This window comes from Eriocheir sinensis, chromosome 2 (genome assembly GCF_024679095.1).
Source record: "Eriocheir sinensis breed Jianghai 21 chromosome 2, ASM2467909v1, whole genome shotgun sequence".
Lineage (NCBI taxonomy): Eukaryota > Metazoa > Arthropoda > Malacostraca > Decapoda > Varunidae > Eriocheir > Eriocheir sinensis.
This window is the reverse complement of record NC_066510.1, coordinates 16,917,021-16,922,771: the sequence shown is the minus strand read 5'-3', so window position 1 is coordinate 16,922,771 and position 5,751 is coordinate 16,917,021. Positions and strand designations below refer to the sequence as shown.

At 43.4% G+C, this 5,751-nt stretch overlaps 2 long non-coding RNA genes across 16 annotated transcripts; one reads left to right on the top strand and one right to left on the bottom strand.

Moving 5' to 3' along the window:
* The first annotated feature begins 3,369 nt into the window (after nucleotides 1-3,369).
* On the top strand, nucleotides 3,370-5,421 carry LOC127000301 (uncharacterized). Of its 14 annotated transcripts, none has more exons than XR_007753909.1 (3): nucleotides 3,370-3,512; nucleotides 3,853-3,921; nucleotides 4,175-5,421. It is a non-coding gene; the product is annotated as an uncharacterized LOC127000301 (long non-coding RNA). The 14 variants fall into 14 exon arrangements; XR_007753906.1 differs by having other exon boundaries at nucleotides 4,112-5,421; XR_007753901.1 differs by having other exon boundaries at nucleotides 3,371-3,512; nucleotides 3,785-3,858; nucleotides 4,112-5,421.
* On the bottom strand, nucleotides 3,485-4,248 carry LOC127000320 (uncharacterized). 2 transcript variants are annotated; one of them, XR_007753912.1, is made up of 3 exons: nucleotides 4,134-4,248; nucleotides 3,749-4,069; nucleotides 3,485-3,612 (listed from the first exon to the last, which is right to left on the bottom strand). It is a non-coding gene; the product is annotated as an uncharacterized LOC127000320 (long non-coding RNA). The 2 variants fall into 2 exon arrangements; XR_007753911.1 differs by having other exon boundaries at nucleotides 3,553-3,680.
* Nucleotides 5,422-5,751: the final 330 nt, after the last annotated feature.

Here is a 5,751-nt window from a genome sequence, read left to right as displayed (position 1 = left end):
TACTTGAGGGCATAATTAGAGACAAAATTGTGAATTACCTTGAAAGCCACTCATTGATTGGGGACTCACAACATGGCTTCCGAAACAAAAGATCCTGCCTATCAAACCTATTAACCTTTTATAACGACCTCTTCACTGTTTATGACGTAACCAAATCACTGGACGTAGTCTATCTTGATTTCCAGAAAGCGTTTGATAAAGTCCCGCATCATAAATTACTTTACAAATTAAAGCAAATAGGTATTGACGGTCAAGTAAACCAATGGATCGCGAATTGGTTGAGCAACAGACAACAAAGAGTAGTGATTGACGGATTTAACTCAGAGTGGGCGCCTGTCACTAGTGGCGTCCCTCAGGGCTCGGTCCTTGGCCCAGTGCTCTTCATTATTTACATCAACGACGTGGATGTTGGACTCAATAACCGCATTAGTAAATTTGCAGACGACACAAAGATTGGCAACTCGGTTCTCACTGACGAAGACAGGCAAAGCCTCCAAGAGGATTTGCACAAAATTTCAGCTTGGTCGGATAGATGGGAGATGCCCTTTAACGTAGACAAGTGCCAGGTCCTTCAAGTTGGAACGAGGAATAAGAAGTTCGAATACGAAATGCGCGGCGTTAAACTCAAAAGCGTTCAATGCGTCAAAGACTTGGGGGTCAAAATCGCGTCAAACCTCAAATTCTCACAGCAATGCATCGATGCAGCAAATAAAGCGAACAGAATGTTGGGCTTCATTAAAAGAAACTTTGTATTCAAGAATAAAGATGTAATACTCCTGCTCTACAACAGTTTAGTCAGACCCCACTTGGAATATGCGGTACAGTTTTGGTCTCCCCACCATGCAAAGGATATTGCTAAATTAGAAGGTGTTCAGCGTCGGGCAACGAAAATGATCCCTTCCTTGCGCAACAAATCCTACGAAGAAAGGCTTTCTACCCTTAACATGTTCTCTCTTGAGAAACGTCGCCTCCGAGGAAAACTGATCGAATGTTTTAAAATACTTAATGGTTTCACGAATGTAGACAGATCAACATTGTTTATGATCGATGACACTTTGCGCACGAGGAACAATGGCGTAAAACTCAGATGTAGACAAGTAAACTCAGACTGCACCAAATTTTTCTTCACCAACGTTGTAGTGCGAGAATGGAATAAGCTTCCACCGTCAGTGGTCCAGTGTAACACGATTGACTCCTTCAAAAATAAGCTCGACCGTCACTTCCTTCAACTTAATATCAACTAGAGTAGAAATGCAACGTTTTGGAGTCTTCTGATTAATGTAAAATCACTTAGGTTTAAGGACAGACCACCAAGTCTGGACCATGGGGTCTGTGTGGTCTGATTTTCTATGTAAATCTATCTATGTAAATCTCTCCTTCCAGACTCTTTTCCGTCTCTTCAGTGCATGTCATCTCTCTCTCTCTCTCTCTCTCTCTCTCTCTCTCTCTCTCTCTCTCTCTCTTATCCTTCTACCCTAACCCTGTAACCAGGGGTGGATCAAATACAATCGTATTTGTATTTGAATTGTATTTAAATACATTTTTAATGTATTTTTATTTTTATTTTTATTTTGACATCCAGAGAAAAAAGTATTTTGTATTTATTTTTATTTTGGCACCCAGAAAAAAAAGTATTTTGTATTTGTATTTGTATTTTGGCACCCAGAAAAAAAAGTATTTTGTATTTGTATTTATATTTCAAGTCAAAACCATCTGAGGAGGATAAATACTGTTAAGGAAATAAAAAAATAAATGACGTTAAGCTGCGTTAAGGCGGAGGAGGAAACAGATTAAGGTTGAAGGCGAAGGAGTAAAGGATTAGCGTCAGATCACGGGGAAAGCGGAGTAAGGAGAACATTAAGGTTGAAGGCGGAGGAGGTAAAAAATTAAGGGTGGGGAGTAAGGAGGAAATTAACCTCAGGTCACATGGAGGAGGAGTAGGAGAGGATTTAGGGAGTTACTGAGGGATGGGTGGTTCGGAAGAAGGATCCGCCCGCAAAAATGTGTGACGTCACGGAAATGGGAGGGGTAGGGGATGAGATGTGAGTGAAGACGACGAGAGACAGTAAACCGATCTACTGCTTTAACTTGGCATACGCACTACAGTCACCTATCAAAAAGAGGTTGCATCCATTTCTTGAGCGGACTGATGTCATTGCCGCAGCTGTCATGGGCCCCAGGTTTAAGCTGGCATGGATGCCATGTAAGAAAATGCAAAAGGAAAAGGTTTCCAAGATTGTGGACCTAATTATTTCCGAGTCAACTCAGTCGACCTTGAAGAAGAAAACATTTCAAGAGAGTGAGCCTTTCGTCTTTTCGGCTGGCATAAGTGCAATACAACCTCGTCTTTTTGCCTACATGCCTCCAGCTGGGCAAATGATGGCAAGTGCATCAACAAATGACACTACAGCGGTGAAGGCAGAACTTGAAATGTACCTAGAAGAAGGTGTTTTGCCTTTTGATGTCAATCCACTGAGGTACTGGCGTGATGCAAAAAGCTTCAAAAATTTGAAGCACTTTGCCAAGAATATTCTAGGGCGCTGTGAAACAACATGGACGCCCCGGGAAGCATGTCACATCCACGAACATAAAAAAAAGTCCCCGCAGAGAAATTAAACAGCCGTCGTGATGATAACAGAAAAAGAGCAAAGGGCGGGAGGCGAGGGGGATGAAAGGGATGGAGGGAGATGAAGGGGAGGGAGAATGGAACGGAAAGGGGGCTGATGAAGAAGTTTGAAAGAAATATATGTATAGAGAGCAAGGATGAAAGAAAGGGAGAAATAGAGTGAAATAAAGAAGAGAAAAATAGAGGAACAGACGACTAAAGAGAAGTGGCAGCCCGATACAAATGTTAGGAAACTTTAGTGGGCCGTCCTCGTGAGTCAAAACGCTCACAGGTGTTCTCCCTCAGCAGGTGTGTGAATGCAATGTACCTGAAAGACGTTAAGTGGTGAACCAATTCTTACTATGTAAAATCAATCAATCAGTCAATCAGAGAAAGAAAATATAATTAAAAAGAAAAATTGGAAGTAAGAAAGAAAAGGGAAAAGGATGCTGCGCCGGAAGCCGCGGCGAGGATTCCTTATGATGCTTGTGCGCGTCCCCGAGGCCCATCGGTCCTTCATCCAAGAACCGATAAACGCGGTAGCCGGCGCCTTCACGGCATTTATGATTAATTTTATAATCCAGTCTGGTAGTTTTAAGAAGCGAGTTCTTGCATCCGCCCTATTCGAATCGGCGGGGCGGCGGAGCGCCAGCGAGCCCAAGGTCTCCCTGGCGAGCATGGCAGGACTGGAGGGCTCCCGGCAGGGCGCCTCGGCGTCCATCGGGACCCCGACGGAGGTGCCGGAAATCTTCCGGCTACAACGCCGGGCAGGTGGGGCTCGTTAGCCGTGGTAGGCAATCTGCCTAGGAGAGCAAACTCCGAACAACAAACCAGGGCAGGTGAGGTTCGTTAGCCGTGGTAGGCAATTCACCTAGGAGAGCAAACTCCGAACAATAAACCCGGGCAGGTTGGGCTCGTGAACCGTCATAGGTAATACACCTAGGAGAGCAAACTCCGAACAATAAACCCGGGCAGGTTGGGCTCGTGAACCGTCATAGGTAATACACCTAGGAGAGCAAACTCCGAACAATAAACCCGGGCAGGTTGGGCTCGTGAACCGTCATAGGTAATACACCTAGGAGAGCAAACTCCGAACAACAAACCAGGGCAGGTGAGGTTCGTTAGCCGTGGTAGGCAATTCACCTAGGAGAGCAAACTCCAAACAATAAACCCGGGCAGGTTGGGCTCGTGAGCCGTCATAGGTAATACACCTAGGAGAGCAAACTCCGAACAATAAACCCGGGCAGGTGGAGGTCGTTAGCGAAAGCAGTTCATCTAGGAGAGCAAACTCCGATTACAAACCCGGGCAGGTGGAGGTCGTTAGCGTGAGCAGTTCACCTAGGAGAGCAAACTCCGATTACAAACCCGGGCAGGTGGAGGTCGTTAGCGAAAGCAGTTCACCTAGGAGAGCAAACTCCGATTACAAAACCGGGCAGGTGGAGGTCGTTAGCGAAAGCAGTTCACCTAGGAGAGCAAACTCCGAACAATAAACCCGGGCAGGTGGAGGTCGTTAGCGAAAGCAGTTCACCTAGGAGAGCAAACTCCGATTACAAACCCGGGCAGGTGGAGGTCGTTAGCGAAAGCAGTTCACCTAGGAGAGCAAACTCCGAACAATAAACCCGGGCAGGTTGGGCTCGTGAGCCGTCATAGGTAATACACCTAGGAGAGCAAACTCCGAACAATAAACCCGGGCAGGTGGAGCTCGTCAGCCGTGGTAGGCAGTCTGCCTAGGAGAGCAAACTCCGAACAATAAACCCGGGCAGGTGGAGCTCGTCAGCCGTGGTAGGCAGTCTGCCTAGGAGAGCAAACTCCGAACAATAAACCCGGGCAGGTGGAGCTCGTTAGATGTCGTAGACAATCCACGTGATGGGAACACCAAAGAAAAGGAAAATAAAAAGGAACACAAGAAAAAGGAAAATATAGTAACAAAACATCAAGAAAAGAAAAGAAAAAGCACCGATCATCCACCTTCAGGCCCCAACATCTCCAAAATTATGGATGAGTCTTTTCTGGGGAGAAAGAGGCTCATCCAGACCAAAGAACATCAAAAAGGGATGATATATAAAGGAACACCAAAAAAAAGGAAAAAAGAGAAAAAAAACATCGCAAAAGTAAAGTAACAACAATAACAGAACAACGTCAAGAAAAGTAACATACAAAGAAACATCATCCACCATTCGGCCCCAAACTAACATCACCAAAATTAAGGGTGGGTCTCTTCTGGGGAGAAAGAGGCTCATCCAGACCATAGAACATCAAAAAGGGATGATATAGAAAAGAACACCAAAAAATAGGGGAAAAAAGAGCAAAAAAACATCGCAAAAGAAAAGTAACAGCAATAACAGAACAACATCAAGAAAAGTAACACACAAAGAAACATCATCCACCATTCGGCCCCAAACTAACATCACCAAAATTATGGGTGGGTCTCTTCTGGGAGGAAAGCGGCTCACCCAGCCCAACGAAGAACATCAACAAGAGGATGATATGAAATATAAGAACATTAAAAAACACGAAGAAAAGAAATAAGAAGAAAAAGAACGGAAAAAAACATCGGAAAAGAAAAACAAGAAGAAAAACACATCGAGAAGAAAAATATAAGAAACATCATCCACCTTTCGGCCCCTAACTAACATCACCAAAATTATGGGTGGGTCTCTTCTGGGAGGAAAGCGGCTCACCCAGACCAATGAACATCAACAAGAGGATGATATGAAATAAAAGAACATCAAAAAAGAAAAACAACAGCAAGAAAACAAAGAAAAAGATAAAGAAAAGAAAAGGAAAAAGAAACAAAAAGAAAAAGAAAAACAAAATAAAATAAAACAAAAACAAAAAAATAATCCAAATAAATAAATAAATAAACAAGTACAGAATACAGTAAAATTAACGAACTAACTAACTAGTTCAAACCGTCTAGCTATTAAACTACCTATCTAACTACCTACCTAACTAAGGGTACTATACAAACTACTATTGGATTACCTATTAACTAACTAAGTATCAAATCATCTAACGATCGAACATGTATTTGTCTGACTCTTTATCTATTTATCTGCATGGCTATCTATCATTGTGTTTATCAATCCATCTTATTTTTTTCTTTTTGCAGCTAAGGGAGCAGCACAAGGGCAAAAGTAGATAAA